Below are 17580 nucleotides of genomic sequence, written 5' to 3'. Positions count from 1 at the left end.
GTATAATATATGGCGATGTAGATGAAATGGCAGTCGGACACAAATCATCACATTTCTCAAAAAAAAAAAAAAAATTCAAATCGAGTTACTGGGGGGCAGTCCCCCTGTTACAAGATGTTCCGCCAGTGCCTCAGATAATTAACTGCAAAGAAATATTATCTTGTAAATTATTTTTCCTTGCCTTGTGAACTTATTGAATTTATTTTTAAGACCCTTAGGAAACTTTGGGCCACGCAGAATGGACGATGGTAGGAGAATTAGTGGAATAAAGAAAGTGGTAGGATACAAGACAACGCCGAGAAAACACACACACTCGATGTTGGTCCACCACAAAGCTCTTATGGCACTAACCGAGATCGAACAGACTACCACACGCACGAAAGGTGAATGCTTTACGGCGAAGCAACCATGAGAATTCTTGTTGGGTATTCTGGGTAATAACTTTGTTGTATCTTGATTAGCATGGTGCAGTCTGCTACATTTGACTTTCGTTCCCATGATATTCTGCTATATTTTTTACGAAACGAGATAAAAAGAGACAAACGAGACGAGACGAGACGGGACAAAACCTCTTGAACCGATACACGAGACGGGACGAGGACTTTTTTCCAGACGAGATATGCTTTGCACGAGGCGAGACGAGACAGTCTGAAGTCTCGTCTTGTCTCGTCTTGTGGCAACACTAGCTATTCCGGTTCTAACGTTTAACCCGTAGATGAAAAGGGCAATATACAGGGATGTTTTTTTTCGTAAACGATTTCGTGTGTATAAGCATGATATCATTGTCATCCACAATACTCTACTAAAATTGAAAATGGTTTAAGTTATTAATACTTCCGGTTTCAATACCAGTTTCGGCTTTAACGTCCCCAAGAATATCATCCCAACCGTAATTAGTGGGAGATTTACGGGATGTGGGACTTTCAGGCTGAAACCCACCCAAATTGCATGATTTATTTTTAAAAAATTAATGTTAGTCATTTCTATGCGTATAAGCTAAAGCCCCCCAAAAAAGTCTAGTCATCACTAAAAAAAACGAAGTCTTTGTGAGTGAAGCCTCTCTCAAATTACTTTTCTGGATCCGCCACTGTTCATAATTTATTTTCCATCAAGAAATTCATTCCAGCACCTTCGTAAATAGAAAATGTACCAAAATTTAGAATGCGAAGTTCCAGTGGTAATAATTTCCTATCTAAGCGGTATTTTGGACCGGTGCAAAGTAATCCGGAGTAGAGACTGAAATTGCCTTCTCCCAGTTTTACTTTTTTTATGACTTTAAAATGTTTCACATTTCAATTTCAACTATTGCATCGAAGTTCCATTATACAAAGTAGTAGTCTACGAAACTGATTTAACTTTGATGGAATATCTCGTACGTGATATCTTAGCGCCCTTTACAGTGACTGCTTTCGATACCTTTACAACAATGAACCCCACTCGGTAATTAGAACTGATGTTAACCGCGAACATTATAGTCAAAATACAGTTAGATGTTCTATCTTACGATGGCAGTTGAAACTGCTCTTTTCTGTTCATGGTTTTGCCGACAGAAGACTGTGAAACTCTTTTCATATTTTGTGCAAAGTAACCCCTGATGTGCAAAGTAACCCGGTCTTACGGTATTTAAAATCCTTATTGAAAACGAGTAAGCACGTATCCGAGCATTTTGCTAATTTCGGTATGAAGTGAAGGAGAGGGTAAATTTCTATAACTTTTGTTCATTTAAGAATAATGACATCGAATTTGTATGTCTTGTGTTTATATTAAAACGGATAATCTGCTTGAAATGATTTGCTTTTACTATACTGTACGTAGTATTGGGCTCCAGTCGGATTTTTATAATGTTACATTCATTAACATGTATGCTGCAAGAGAAAGGTGAAACTAGGTATATAAATATATTGGTTTAAAATGTGAGCTCATCTACCATCGTCTTCAAATATCAGCTTTGAAGGAGAGAGGAGGCAAGTTCCAAATACGTGGTAAACATGTCAAAGTGATATCGTGATTGTCTGATCGAATAACATGATTTGTTCTTAAACCTTTGCAGTTTGGTGTGGACAAGAAACAAAGTTGAGGATCAGTTTTAATTCTCATACTCTGCATTTGTTTCAAAGCAGTTGCTACGCAGTTTCAAAGCAGTCAAATACTTCTGTCTGGCAATATAAAGAAAATGCCCCCTTCAATAAAAGATATTTTTTAAAAAAATGCTAGGACATGTTCTGTTTATTTATAATAAAAAAAATAATATACTGAATTCCAGCTCTCCAAGTTCAACGGTTTGTGAGATACTAAATTATTCGCAAAAATTCCTTATAATATGTAATATGATGAAACCGATACTCCTATGATAACTTCCCAGTTGGAATTGGGGCCTAACTATATACCAAAAATCATTTTATTTGACTTTGCAATTTGGATGTGATGATCACGTACACACAGTTACATTCATTCTTTATATAATAATTTATATATTACACATGATTCAAACATTTTATCCCAGTACTTAGCTCCTCTAAAAAGTCACAGGCTGCGTCTCAAAGCTAACTAATAAGTCCTATTGCTATTATTACAATTGCAAATATCAATATCTAAAATTGCCTGAAGTCCTTTTTCTCAATAGAAACAAATGAAAAAGAAAGAAAAAATGAAATGAAATGAAATCTTTTAGTTTTACGTCTCGCGTTTATGCCGGTTAGGCTAAAGCAGACGGTGATGATGATTATTGAATAAAGTGGTGGAATGAAGAAAGTGGGAGGAAACGGGAGAACCCGAGAAAACCCACGCACACGGTGTTTGTCCACCAAAAGAAAAATGATGCCTTGAAAGTAAAACGTAGACAAATTCACCAGCGTTCAGAAGCTGTCTACAATGCACTGAGCAGAATAGGTCGGTGAGTCGTAATGCGTTGTTAAGTCAGAGTAGATTGGTGGGTCAGAAGCGGTCGGTGAGTCAGAGTGTGTCCCGGTGGATCGCCGTGGGTCACGTTCTGTTGATCGGTGCCCACTGACCCGCTCCATCTCTGGACTGCACATACGGATAAAGCAATCATATGTATGTTTTAACCTTCCTGACTTTACTTGACTTTCACTAATTTAAGATAATTTACAAAAAGTGCAAGAAAGCAATTACTAGTAACATATTTAAAAATACCGAAATGTAATTTAAAAGAAAAAGTAATCGGTGTACTCGAGACTCGAACCCGCGCTGCCCACTCAACAGGCAGAAACCTTACCGACTTATCTACGCAATAACACGTAACTTGTGGTTTCGAAGCTTTATTTATACTGAGTGTGTTACGTAACAACGCTACCAGATGTCAGTACTGGTGCAACCAACGTCTTGAACACCCATTTCGAAGTTACGAAATCACTCTTTTAACCTCCATTAATCCGATATCTATATACCTATCTCTCTCTCTCTCTTTCTCTCTCTCTCTCTATATATATATATATATATATATATATATATATATATATATATATATATATATGCAAAAATGTCTTGCAAACAATTTTATTAACTAATACTTTATTTACTTTACCACACCAGTACCAAAGAAATATTTATTAGTTATTTTAAGTGCGTTTTACAGTCTTATATGGAAGTGTCTGGCAATACAGAGAGAAAATGTCTGATAATCCTGACACAATCATTGTATTGTCTGGACAGAGCTCAGTAATAGTCTGGCATTTGCGTGGTGAAATGTGTGTTTATTGCATTGTCTGCCTGTCATTTGTATGTGATCACTTTAATTCTGTGTATTTGTGCATTTAAGTTTAATGCCAACATTTTTTGTTTAGATTTTCTAATGTGAGGAGACATGGGCAAAGTTCGTGATTTGAGTCCTCGCAAGGTTGGACAGATTAGTGTTTTATTGAAAGAAACCACCTTAAAACAGAAAGAAATAGCGAAGAAACTTAAAGTTTCAACTCAAACCGTCAGTAATATCAAGAAGAAATTGGAACATGGCCACAGTTTGGCATCAAATAGGGTTGGAAAATGTGGTAAACCTAAGAAAACAATACCGAGAATGGACAGAAAAATAATTAAAATGGCAATTAACAACAGAAGAGCATCTTGCAGAATGATTTCCAACCACCTTGAGGCAGAGGGCATTACCATTGCTCGCACAACAGTAAATAAGAGACTATTGGAAGGTGGACTAAAAGCATATCGTCCCAGAAAAAAGCCTCGCCTTACTGACAAGATGAAATAGGCTCGTAAGGCCTGGGAAAAGGCTCACGTTGACTGCACATCTGAGCAATGGGAGAAGGTAAGAGTTTAAAATATTCATGTAAAAACGTTAATAACAAAAATGATTAAAATTATGCAAAATATTAAACTTTACTTCCAATTTTAAGTCTTGCAGACTTTCACGTCATTAAGTCTACTCGTTATTCAATTGCTTCCATCACTTTCTTCAGCTGTTCGACGCCTTATTTTGTGTTCTCTGACGAGTCTACCGTTGCAGTGCTTGACGACCGTGTGCAGACTATAAGAAGGCGATCAGGTGATCGGAATGTCTAAAGAAGACTGTAAAATTCCCTCAGAAGGTCATGGTCTGGGGAGCCATTTCTGTGCATGGAACAAGTCGTTTGGAGATTAAAATAGTTGTTTATTATTGACGTACTCATTATTTGTGAATAAAATTGATTTGCATTATTATTTGTTTGCTTAAATGGAGTTTTTGTAGAAAAAATTATGTTTTTTTCAAAAATCCATAATAATTGTTCCAGTACTGTATATATATATATATATATATATATATATATATATATATGTGTGTGTGTGTGTGTGTGTGTGTGTGTGTGTGCATATATGGTGACAACAAGTAAGTAAGAGTACAGATTAATTCATTCTTGATTTTAATCTACAGAACAAACGCTTTTAATGAAAACATGGGGCCTCTTGCCGTAGATGACTGAAGGCCGTAATTAACATTCAAACTTCAAGTGTAACTGGCGTAACTCACCGACAATGGCTGATTTAACACGTTTGATAACAGAGCGCGTAATGCTGATTTATAAACGCACTTGATAGAGCCTGTGTAGATAAGTGGGTACCGTTTGTGATTGTCGTTCTAAGGATTCTGGGTTCAAGTCTCAATCTAGACTGAGTTACATCTTTTTTTCAAGGAATTAAACACTATAAATGATGTTCGCGTTTGATACTGACAGAGATTTATCCTATGCAGGGAGAAAAACCAAGACAATACAGGGGTCAGGGGAAAAGACGGAGACTGTTTATCCTTAAGTGTTAAAATTTAATTTATTCCCATGTCTCTTGCTCTTTTCTTTCCCTCTTTCCTTCTTTCCTCATTTTGTTTAGCTTTCCATACATCTTTGGACTCTGAATGATGCGTATTATTCTTTTCGTTTTCTTTGTATTAATTCCTATCTCTCCTATCCTATCTACAGGATCTGAACCTCTGCTGGACAGCTTTATTAATTGTAAGTCCATTACGTTACCGCTACACTATCATTCCACCTAAAACTAGAAGCCAAATATTACTTACTTTAGTCTTGATCTTTGAAACTATCAAGCTTCTTCCTGTAAAGTTATTTGCACCTAAGTGCACAACGAATTTCATTTATTCAAGGACCTGGAGAGAAATTAGTGCCAACTAATAAAGGAAAAAACATACAATCCAGGAAAAATTACAGAAATATAAACATATTATGAATTAATTTCGCCCTGCAAGTTCAAACGTACGTCAATAATAATAATAATAATAATAATAATAATAATAATAATAATAATAATAATAATAATAATAATAATAATAATAATAATAATAATAACCTGTATTATAAAATTGAAAGTGACTGTGACTTACAGTCTCTTAAACCACCCGACAGGTCTCGATCAAATATTCAACAATAATAATGTTCGTACCTGGGTGTATTTTTATCTATTCGTTTTCATGGTGTTACTTAGGGGAGAGGAGGATGGAAAAATGCAAAAAAAAAAAAAAAAAAAAAAGAAAAGAAAAAAGAAAAAGAAAAAAGAAAGAAAGAAAATTTAATAAGTCTTGAATCGGACGACCAATCTGGATGAAATTTTCAACATAGATTACGTTTTTGCAGTGGAATGCTTTTAATCATTTCACTTTGATGGTGGAATGTAGAGAAGGAGGAGGACGGGGAGATATACAAAAAACAATGTAAATAATAATAAAAGTGACTATATAATGAGTTAATAAGTCTTGAACCACCAGACAGATCTGTATCAGAGTTTCAACATGGATGAAGTTCGAGCCTGGAGTGGTTTTCATCATATCACTTTGGCGGTAAACCTTAGGGAAGTGGAGGGTTAGGGAAAGATATATAAAAATAAAAAAAAAACTTAATAACTCTTGAGCCACGCGACCTATCTCAATCAAATTTTTAACATAGATGAGGTTCGGGCCTGATATGGTTTTCCTCATATCATTTTGATGGTGTACATAAAGGAAGGGGAAGGATAGCAACATTTAAACGAGAACGAAAAATGACCTATATTAGTATCGAATCTATAATTTCTGGAGTCGCTTAGATGAACAGTGACACATCTCATGCCGTTTAAATTCAACTCGCAACATGTAGGAGGGGGAAACATAAAAATCATCAAAATAACCAATATCATTGTGGAATTCATAGTTTTCTGGGTGGCTGAGATGAACAAAGAAACTGAAGATGCAGTGCTCCGCAACATGGGAAGGTGAGGGTTTATATAAAACTCATCAAAAATTACCGATATCAAAGAGGGCTTTGGTAATAGTAAAAAGTGACTGAATAACGAAGCATATTATTTTTTCTAAATTTAGCCCAGCAAAGCGCCCAATTGATGCTAGAAATAATAATAATAATAATAATAATAATAATAATAATAATAATAATAATAATAATAATAATAAGTATTCTTATTCTTCTTCTTCTTCTTCTTCTTCTTCTTCTTATTATTATTATTATTATTATTATTATTGGCGTACTTTTGAACTTGCAGGGCTTCATATTTTTATATTTCAATAATTTTTCCTGGATTGTATGTTGTCTCCTTTATTAGTGGGCACTAGTTTCTCTCCAGGTCGTCGAAAAAATGAATTTCGTTGTGCACTTAGGTGCAAATAACTTTACAGGAAGAAGCTTGATCGTTGCAAAGATCAAGACTACAGTAAGTAATATTTGGCTTTTAGTTTCAGGTGGCACGATATTGTAGCGGTAACGTAATGGAGTTACGATTAATAAAGCTGTCCAGCAAATGTTCAAATCCTGTACACGCCAAAATTGCATTTTTTGCAAAGTGATAATGAAGAATCGATGTATCATATTCGAAATGCAATGCTTAATAATGTGGAAGTAAACACCTTTATCATGTTAGAGACAATTTACGAATGTTGGTTGGGAAAGGGCAAGGGATTTACCAGGACATTCAAAACACTTAAGTGATCTGTAGTAAACACTTTTCGTGTTATCGTGCTCAGAAAGAAATATTACAGCATTTGTTGAACGAAGTATCTGTAAAGCAATTGGTGGTGTAGTGGTAAGGTACCAGACTTCCAAGCGGAAAATCTGCATTCGATTCCCCGCCAGGTGTTAGAACTTCTTCACATAAAATAATGGCTGCAAACAGAGATTTATCTTCTGTTGGAGAACTTACAAAGCATCACTGGCGAGAATTCGAATAAACAGTATGTGCGTTTTTCATCATACGCTGTAATGATAAATATGTTTCATATTTATATTCGTTCCTCTCTCTGTTTCCCTCTCTCTCTCTCTGTCTTTCTTGACGTTTCTCTATCCTGTTGTTGAATCTTTCACTTCTCCCCCTCTCTCACACGTACACTCGAACTTCATGTGTGTGTGCGTGTTCCAAAGTTAAAACGGAGCAAGAGACCGATAAACCTGGTCTGGAAAATTAATTAAGTGGCAACTTCAGCGTCGAGTTTTTCGTGTTCTGGGCATAACATCTCTAGTCCTGGTCATCTCTGAAAGAAATGCTGTTTAAACGCAACGGAATAAGCAAAATATCTTTTTTATCATCTGGGTTACCGAGTCCCAGTCCGGATTACCGGATTACTACCGGTTTAAATCCTCGACCCATAAGCTAACCAACATCATCCGACTGACACTATGATCCGTTTCAGCTCTAATGTGTTCATTCTGTCTGTGCAAATTACAACGTTATATCCGCAAGAGATGAAAGTGATACTGGATGTTCGGAAGGGATAAATCTTCGGAAAAGACTAGAAAATGGCAACCTCTTTGGTTATTTGAAAACAAAATTTTATTTATGCTAGTTCGACACAAATTTGTGTCCATCTTATAATTCAATGTGATTTATTCACGTTGAAATTTGAAAAATTCAAGGTCTGCTATATCTATAAGGAACATCTAATTTTCCATTTGGACATTTGTAACTTTTCATTATGATACGGTTTGGACTTTTAATATAGGATATTTCTGACAAAAATTTACCAGTAAAATAGCATTCGTTCAATTTTATCTTTCTTTCATTTTTCCTTTTTTTCTCTCTTTTACTTTTTCTTCACTTAACGTTAATAGTCTGGAATGGAAGACATGACCTACGCTACCTACTGGGTTTATTAGGATGTAGTTTGCATCAGTTCGTCCATTGAACACTATCGAATTTACAACCGAACCACGCGGAAACAAAACATGTGTTAAACTTTTGACAATATCTTTGATGTGTCTGTGAGATCTACAATTCAACTCGAAATTGAGTATGTTATCCTTTTTGAAAGAGACTTAATGAGTGTTTCAAGCACCCTCCATATATTCGAATAGTCCTGAAAAATATGCAAAAACAAACGTTATTTCTATATTACTGTTTGATTTCTGGTAACGGAACTTTATAATGTTAGATTCTTTTCTTACTAAGTTTAAAATTCCACAATTTTATCTGTTCTCCCTTTTGTTTTTCCTTCTTCTCTCGCCATCTCTCCCTCTCTCTCTCTATCTCTGCCTCATTTCTGAGCCTCTGTGTAATAGACATCCACTGGTTTCAATTTTTCATTGTGTGTGTTTCAGTTTCTCCCTAAATCAACTTATGAATCTTGTTTTGTCTCGGTTTTGCTATTTCATTTTATGGATACTATACATGTGTAGTTTGAAATTAGAATTGCGTTCATGTTGTTAGCTAATTTAGTATGGGAGAGAATAAAGGAGGAGAGAGAGGGGGTCTCTTTACCAGACACGATTATGGGATAAGAAGGTGTGTATTGGATGGCCTAGCTGCACGGCGTTAGCTGTCGTAATTTTTTGATGCGGAGTGTACAAAAAAACGCATGTGTTTAAGTTTAACTTGATTTTTCTCCATTTTTAAAAATGTGGGTTAGACCACTGTTGGGCTAACCTCCTCAATTGTAAAGTCAAATTGTTTTGTACTTGCTGAGAAAAGGAAGGAAAGTGTCTGATTGGTGTTCGGATATTTTAATCATTTTTGATTTTGTCATGTATTATCAAAGAAAGCACATCATAAAAGCAAGAAACAGGAAAGGAAATGTTCGTTGTTATATCGTAGGTTCATGTGTAGGAGATGGAGGCATTAAATAATCGAAGTAAATGTCATCGCAAATGTGTATGAACTGTTTATAATGAGAATGTAGCTGCAATATGATACATTGGATGAGTCGAGAGCTAGAAACATATAACGAAATTAAACAGTGAAACATGTGAAAAACGTGCTGAGATGCTTACATAGCTTGTATTTCCACCTACTGATTTGGCTCCTTACTCAAAGTACATAACACAAAAATGGCAAACAAAAGAAGAAAACGTAAGAAAAGTGAATAAAAATCTTCAATCACTTGGACTCCGTAGGAAAGGTATAATATATGTTCCCATTGCATCCTACGTCAGGGGAAGAGTTCGATAGGATCCCAACTATATCATCTGTTTGGTTGACGCAGACATCGTCAGCAACAAGCTTGAACTCTCTTTTATTTGCCCCAATCCTCTTGAGCACTACGACGATTATTTGGGGTTCAGTGTCTACTATTTGACACAAATATGAGCTTTTGTTTGTAAGTTTTTTTTTCCTCGCTGGGAAGCAAACTTTGCTACAATATACTTACCAACTTCGCAAACCTGTAGCTGCTACGAGACTAGTGTTGCGTGCACGGCGTCTCCGAATAAGGGATGCTCTTCTATCCCAGACAAATCAGTGGAGTCGTCGCTGATAGTGTCTATTTCTGGTGTAGTTACAGCTGTAGATATAGCATCCAGTCTTTCCTTCTTTCTCGGTAGTTTGCTTGATCTACCGGTACCGAATCGCTACTCTTTGAGCAGAGTGGTTAAAGCATCTTCGAGACTAAGGATGGGATCTTCTCCAACATGTTCTGTGGGCAATCTGTTAAACACTTATTGATGATCCCACATGTTCGGAATCCATTGTTCGAATTTCTCTTCGTTGCTGATGTCATGTTTTAGTTGTGATCGTAAATATGTGTAGCACGTGCTACTACTGTGTCCATCTTCTTCAGAGTTTTTGGTAGTTGAGTAGAAAACATGTTCTTTGGAATTGTGCTCAATCTTGAATTTTTTTACTTTGAAAACAGTGAGACATGTGCACCAGGCTTCCTTCATGGATGTGAAAAAGCAACATCCAGCTGGTAGGAAAGATGTGTGGAGTTAGAACCAAGCAAATAAAGTCAATGGCATATTCAACGCACAATGACAATACCTCAACATCCAAACATGATGACAAATTGTCACCGACAAGCACCATTCGATCTTCAAACGTATCGCGTGATTTAGAAAGATAGTTTAGAACCAGTCACGGAATTTAGATCCATTCATCTCATAGCTTGATCAATGTTGCCCCTATGGTGTGATCAAAGATTAAGCCTTCAATTTTAATATTTTCTATAACGTACATGAACACATACATATTGCATTCATGTTTCTTCCTATAGTTCCAGAGCTACCAAACACAAGTTATACTTAGTTCAGTTGGTATGCATTTTACACTTACCTTTGTAGGTGGGAAGTTTTGCAGACGTTAATAACGCTTACAAATTTATATGTATTTTCACTGCAGATAAAGCGCTTCCTAGTACGGACAGGTACGAACTGGTCGACAGCAGTGTCGTAAGAATGTGACCTGATTCTCAGACCCCTGTCAAGTTAGCGGCCAAAATTTTAAAAGTCGATATATTTTGAGAGGTCTGAGTAGCACTCAAAGATTTCTAGAATTCCTGCTATTTTAGACCAATACTTCTTGGTAAATAAAGATTTTATAGCGGATATATAGGAAAGACTTAAATCTTCGGTGCTAACTTCACGCAAAACCATAAATATTAAAATTGTATATTTTTGTAGAGTTCTAAGTAGCACGCGAAGATTTCTATACTTCTTCATGAAAATTTAGAAGAGTTCTTGCAAAATAACGGAGTAAACGGGAAATCAATGTTCTTCCATAATTTACTGAACTCAGATGCCATCGAGGCACATCATTACCAAATATAAAAATCGAACCTAACAAAATTCAATAAATGTTACCCAAAACGATATAGGTGATACTCAGTGATACTCAGAATCGATAAGTGATACTCAGAACTCTGTTTCATTCCGAAGAAAAGAGTAATCTCATCTTCTTCACGGTCGGATGCAAAGAGGCCCATAAATTGTTGATTTAAAATGATATAAATAAAGAGTTAACCATTCCACGAACCGAAGTTCATAGAACTGGACGAGTGCAATTCAGAACTCTCATAAGAACTCTTTTCCAATGCGAAATAAAAGAGTTTAACACCTTGTTCACACTCGATTCACGAGTGGCCAATACATCGTTGATTTCAATTGTTATAAATAAATGTATAACTGTTCCATGAACAGAACTTCATAGAACTCGACAAGTATTACACAGAACTCTCAACAGAAATCTGTTTCCTTACGAAATAAAATAGTTTTTTAATATTGTTTACAGTCAGTTCGCGAGTGCCTCATAAATTGCTGATTAAAATTATTATAAATAAAGAGTTTATTGTTACATGAACAGAACTCATAGAACTCAACAAGTTCTGCTCAGAATTCTATTTTATTACGAGTTTTCTGAACTTGTTCGCAGCCGGATCACGAGTGACGCAGAAATTGTCGATTTAAGTCATCGTAAATAAAGAGTTAACCATGCCACCAACAGTAGTTTAGAGAACTTAACAAGTGCTACTCAGAACTCTCATCAAATCTCTATTTCATCACGAAATAAAAGAGCTGTATCACCTTGCTCAAAGTCGGTTCGCGTGTGGCCAATAAATTGTTCATTTAAATTGTTATAAATAAAATAATAACTGTTACATGAACAGAATTTCACACAACTCGAAAAGTTCTACTCAGAACTCCCAACAGAACTCTACAAAATAAGATCTTGGAACGTGTTCGCTGTCGGATCGCAAGTGGCCCATAAAATGTTCATTTGAATCCTTATTTAAAAAAGTTTTAACGATTCCACGGACAGGACTTCATAAAACTCGACGAGTGATACTCAGACCTCTATTTCATTACAAATTAAGTTCTCTGAACTTGTTCACAGTCGTTTCCCGAGTGGCCTATAAATTATACATTTTAATAGTTATAAATTAACATACAACTGTTCCATGAACATAACTTCATAGAAGTCGACGAATGCTACTCAGAACTCTCATCAGATCTCTATTTCATTACGAAATAAAAGAGTTTTAACACCTTGTTCATAGTCGGTTCGCGAATGGCCCATAAATTGTTGATTTCAATCGTTATAAATAAAGTATTCACAATTCCACATACTGAACTTCACAAACCCCGACGAGTGATACTCAGAACTTTATTTCAATACGAAATAAGTTCTCTGAACTTGTTCACAGTCAGTTCGCGAGTGGCAAATAAATTTGTTTCATGGACAGAAATTCATAGAACTCGACGAGTGCTACTCAGAACTCTCATCAGAACTCTATTTCATTACGAAATAAAAGAGTTTTATCACCTTGTTCACAATCGACTCACGAGAGGTCCATAAAATTTTTACTTAAATTGTTACAAACTGTTAAGAGTTAACTGTTCCATTAACAGAACTTCATAGAACCGCGACGAGTGCTACTCAGAACTCTCAACAGAACTCTATTTCATTATGAAAGAAAAGAGTTCTCTGTCAGATACCAAGTGGCACATAAATTGTCGATATAAATTGTTTACGAAGAGACGTTTATAGAACTTGACGATTGCTAACCAGAACTTTCATCACAACTCTATATCTTTACGAAATAAATTAGGTGTATCACCTTGTTCACAGTCGGTTCGCTAGTTGCTCATAAATTGTTGATTTAAATTGTTATAAATAAAGAGTTAACTGTTCCATTAACAAAACGTCATAGAACTCGACAAGTACTACTCAGAACTCTTAACAGAATTCTATTTAATTGCGAAATAGAACAGTTTATCACATTGGTCACAATTGGATCGCAAGTGGCTCAGAAATTATTCATTTAACTTTTTATAAATAAAGAGTTAACTGTTCCATGAACAGAACTTTATAGAACTCGACGAGTCATACTCAAAACTTTATTCCATTACGAAATAACTCCTGATTTAAAACAATTTAAATGAACTATTTATGGGCCACTCGCGTAAAGACCGTAAACAAGGTGATAAAACTATTTTATTAAGTAATGAAATAGAGTTTTGTTCGGAGTTCCGAGTAGCACTCGCCCCGTTCATGGAACATTTATCTCTTTTTTATAACAATTTAAATCAACAATTTATGGGCCAGTATCAAACCGACTGTGAAGAAGACGGTAGAACTTTCTTTATTTCATATTGAAATGGAATTCTGATGAGAGTTCTGAGTAGCACTCGTCGAGTTATATGAATTTCTGTTCATGGAACAGTTAACTCTTTATTTAAAACAATTTAAATAAACAATTTATGGGCCATCGTTAGCCGATTGTGCAGGTGATAGAACTCCATTATTTCGTAATGAAATAGACTTCTGATTAGAATTCTTGGTAGCACTCGTGAAGTTCTATAATGTTGTGTTCGAAGAATGGCTAGCTTTTGATTTTATATCTATTTAAATCAGCAATTTGAGCAAACTCTCTTATTTCGTAACGAGATCGAGGTTTTATGACAGCCTTGATTAGGACTCGTAGAGTTCAATGAAGTTCAGTTCGTGGAATGGTTAACTTTTTATTTACAAGAATTTAAATCAACAATTTATGGGCCACTCGCGAAGCGACTATGGACAAGGTGATAGAGCTCTTTTATTTCCTAATGAAATAGAGTTCTGATGACAGTTCTGGGTAGCACTCGTCATGCTCTACAAAGTTCTGTTCATAAACAACTTATATCGACAATTTGTAAGCCACTCGCGATCCGACCGCGAACAAGTTCAGAGAACTCTTTTATTTCTTAATGAAATAGTGTTTTTTGCTGGGAGTTCTGAGTAGCATCTTCCAGTTATAGGAAATTCTGTTCGTGGAACAGTTACCTCTTTATTTATAACTATGTAAATGAACAATTTATGGGCCACACGGGAACCGACTGTGAACAAAGGGTTGAAGTCTTATTTCGTAATGAAATTAAGTTCTAGGTAGCACTCCTTAGGTTCTATAAAGTTTTGTTGGTAGAATGGTTAACTGTTTATTTACAACTTAAATCGACAATTTATGGACCACTCGAGATCCGGCTGCGAACAAGTTCAGAAAACTCTTTTATTTCGTAATGAAATAGTGTTCTGCTGGGAGTTCTGAGTAGCACTCGTCGAGTTCTATGAAGTGCTGTTCATGGAACAGTTAACTACTTATTTATAACAATTTAAATCAACAATTTTTGGGCTACTCGCCAACCGACTGTGAACAAGGTGATAAAACTTTTATTTCGTAATAAAATAGAGTTCTGATGAGAGTTCTGTGTACCACTCGCAAAAATCTATAAAATTATGTTGCAAACAACTTAAATCGACAATCTATGTTCAACTCGCGATCCGGACGCGAACAAGTTTAGAGAAGTATTTTATTTCGTAATGAAATAGAGTTCTGTTGAGAATTCCGGCTAGAACTCGTCAAGTTCCATAAACTTTTGTTCGTAGAATGGCTAACTGTTTATTTATAACAATTGAAATCAACAATTTATGGGGCACTCGCGAACCGACTGTGAACAAGGAGATAAAACTATTTTATTTCGTGATGAAATAGTGTTCTGCTGAGAGTTCTGACAGGGGAACATTCTTTTTTATTTTTTTTTTTATTTTTGGACAATTGGGTTTCTGAAAATGCTTTGCTGTCATCGGATGCAGCATCCAAAGAAACAGAGAAAAACAAGTTTTTAGCAGACCATAAACAGTGCCGGAGATAAAGGAGTCCAAAGTTCGAATACAGGACGGAGAAAGTGCATATAAACATCATGTAATTTTGAGAATGAATGGAGGAATTGAGACCAAATTTGAGGTGTGAGTATCGAGTATGAATCTCTTGGGAATAATTGCATTGCGCATGATGTCGACCATCTTAAAAGTAGCTATGTTGGAGTTATGGAAAATAAAGAAACGGGAAAGAAATCATGTGGCATATCAATTTACTCTAGCTTGTTCCCAGAAATTTAAATATGAAGTTAGTTTTCACCAAGCCTTATGTTTTGAACAGTAAATGTTTCTGGGAATTTTGAACAGGGTAAATTAATGGTAGTGTCTTTTGCCATTTCAGTCGATTCAATGTAAACCAAGAATAGAATCAAAACACTACTCCAATTATTACAGTTGATAAGAAACTATTGTGTTGTTTAGAAAATCTTGAAAGGTGCATCAGGACTAATCTTGGATTGACAACAGATCTTATGCACATTTAGTTGCATCTGCTGTGTACCTCAAGAATGATTGTGTGGTTAATACAAAAGTGGGAACAACAGGGAGCACTAACTTCATATTTGAATTTCTGGGAACAAGCTAGCCTAAATTGATATGCCACATTATTTCCATCCCGTTTCTTTATTTTCGATAACTTAAATACGGCGACTTTTGTGATGGCCGACTTGATGCGCAATATACCTATTCCGAAGACCTTCATACTTGAGACTCACGCCTTAAATTTGATCTCAATTCATCCATTCGTTTCAAAATTACATGATGTTTATATGCACTTTCTGGGTCCTGTATTCGAACTTTGGACCCCTTTATCGCCGGCACTGTTTATGGTCTGCGGCTAAAAGCTTTTTTTTTTTTTTTCACTTTCTTTGGGTGCTCTATCCGATGATAGCAAGAATTTTGAGCAATCGAATAGTCAAAAAAAGAATGTTCCCTTGAGAGTAGCACTCGTCGAATTCTATAAAGTTATGTTCATACAACTGTCATCTCTTTATTTATAGCAATTTAAATCAACAATTTATGGGCGACACGCGAACCCACTGTAAAGGTGATAGAACTCCATTACTTCGTATTGAAATAGAGTTCTGATGTAGCACTCGTAAAGTTCTTTAAAGTTCTGTTCGTAGAATGGCATTCTTTTCATTTTATATCAATTTAAATCGACAATTTGACGAGTTCTATAAAGTTCTGTTCATGGAACAGTTAACTACTTATTTATAACAGTTTGAATGAACACCTTATGGGCCACTTGTGAACCGACTGTGAACAAGGTGAAAGAATTATTTTATTTCCTAATGAAATAGAGTTCTGGTGACAGTTTTGGGTAGCACTCGTCATCCTCTATAAAGTTCTGTTCGTAAACAACTTAATTCGACAATTTGTGGGCCACTCGCGATCTTGGAATGGGCAATTCTTTATTTATAACCATTTAGATCAACAATGTATTGGCCACTGACGAGCCAACTGCGAACAAGGTGATTCGTAAGGATTTGGTACTCTTTGATTTCGTCGATACTCTTTTATTTCGTAATGAAAGAGAGTCCTGTTGGGAGTTCTGAGTATCACTCCTCAAGTTCTATGAAGTTCTGTTCATGGAACAGATAACTCTTTATTTATAAGAATTTTAATGAACAACTTATTGGGTATTTCCGAACCGACTGTGAACAAGGTAATAGAACTTTTAATTCGTAATTTAATTGAGTTCTGATGAGAATTCTGGGTAGAACTCGTTGATTATAAAGTTCAGTTGGTAGAATGGTTAACTTTTTATTTACAACAACTTAAATCGACAATTTATGGGCCACTTGTGGTCCGGTGACGAACAAGTTCCAAAAACTTTATTTCCTAATGAAATTGCATTCTGCTGGGAGTTTCTAGTAGCACTGGTCGAGTTCTATGAAGTTCTGTTCATGGAACAGTTATGTCTTTATCTAAAACAATTTAAATGAACTATTTATGGGCCACTCGAGAACCGACTGCGAACAAGAAGAATAAAGTGTTTTATTTCGTAATGAAATGGAGTTTTTGATCAGGGTTCTGAGTAGCACTCGTCCAGTTCTATGACTCTTAACTCTTTATTTATAACAATTGTTAACTCTTTATTTATAACAATTTAAATGAACAATTTAGTGGCAACTCTTGAACCAACTGTGAAAAAAGTGATAAAACTATTTTACTTTGTAACGAATTGGAGTTTTGTTGAGATTTCTGACTAGGAGTCGTCGAGTTCTATAAATTTCAGCTCAT

General features: G+C 35.5%; 1 protein-coding gene across 2 annotated transcripts in view; it reads right to left on the bottom strand.

Moving 5' to 3' along the window:
- Nucleotides 1-17580, bottom strand: part of LOC145678425 (alpha-1-inhibitor 3-like) — a 2648409-nt gene that overhangs the window by 2242500 nt on the left and 388329 nt on the right. The gene's annotated exons all lie outside the window — the stretch shown is intronic.

Source organism: Thermobia domestica, chromosome 2, assembly GCF_964235325.1.
Source record: "Thermobia domestica chromosome 2, izTheDome1.hap1.1, whole genome shotgun sequence".
In the NCBI taxonomy this organism is placed as follows: domain Eukaryota; kingdom Metazoa; phylum Arthropoda; class Insecta; order Zygentoma; family Lepismatidae; genus Thermobia; species Thermobia domestica.
This window is presented reverse-complemented; position numbering and strand designations above follow the sequence as displayed.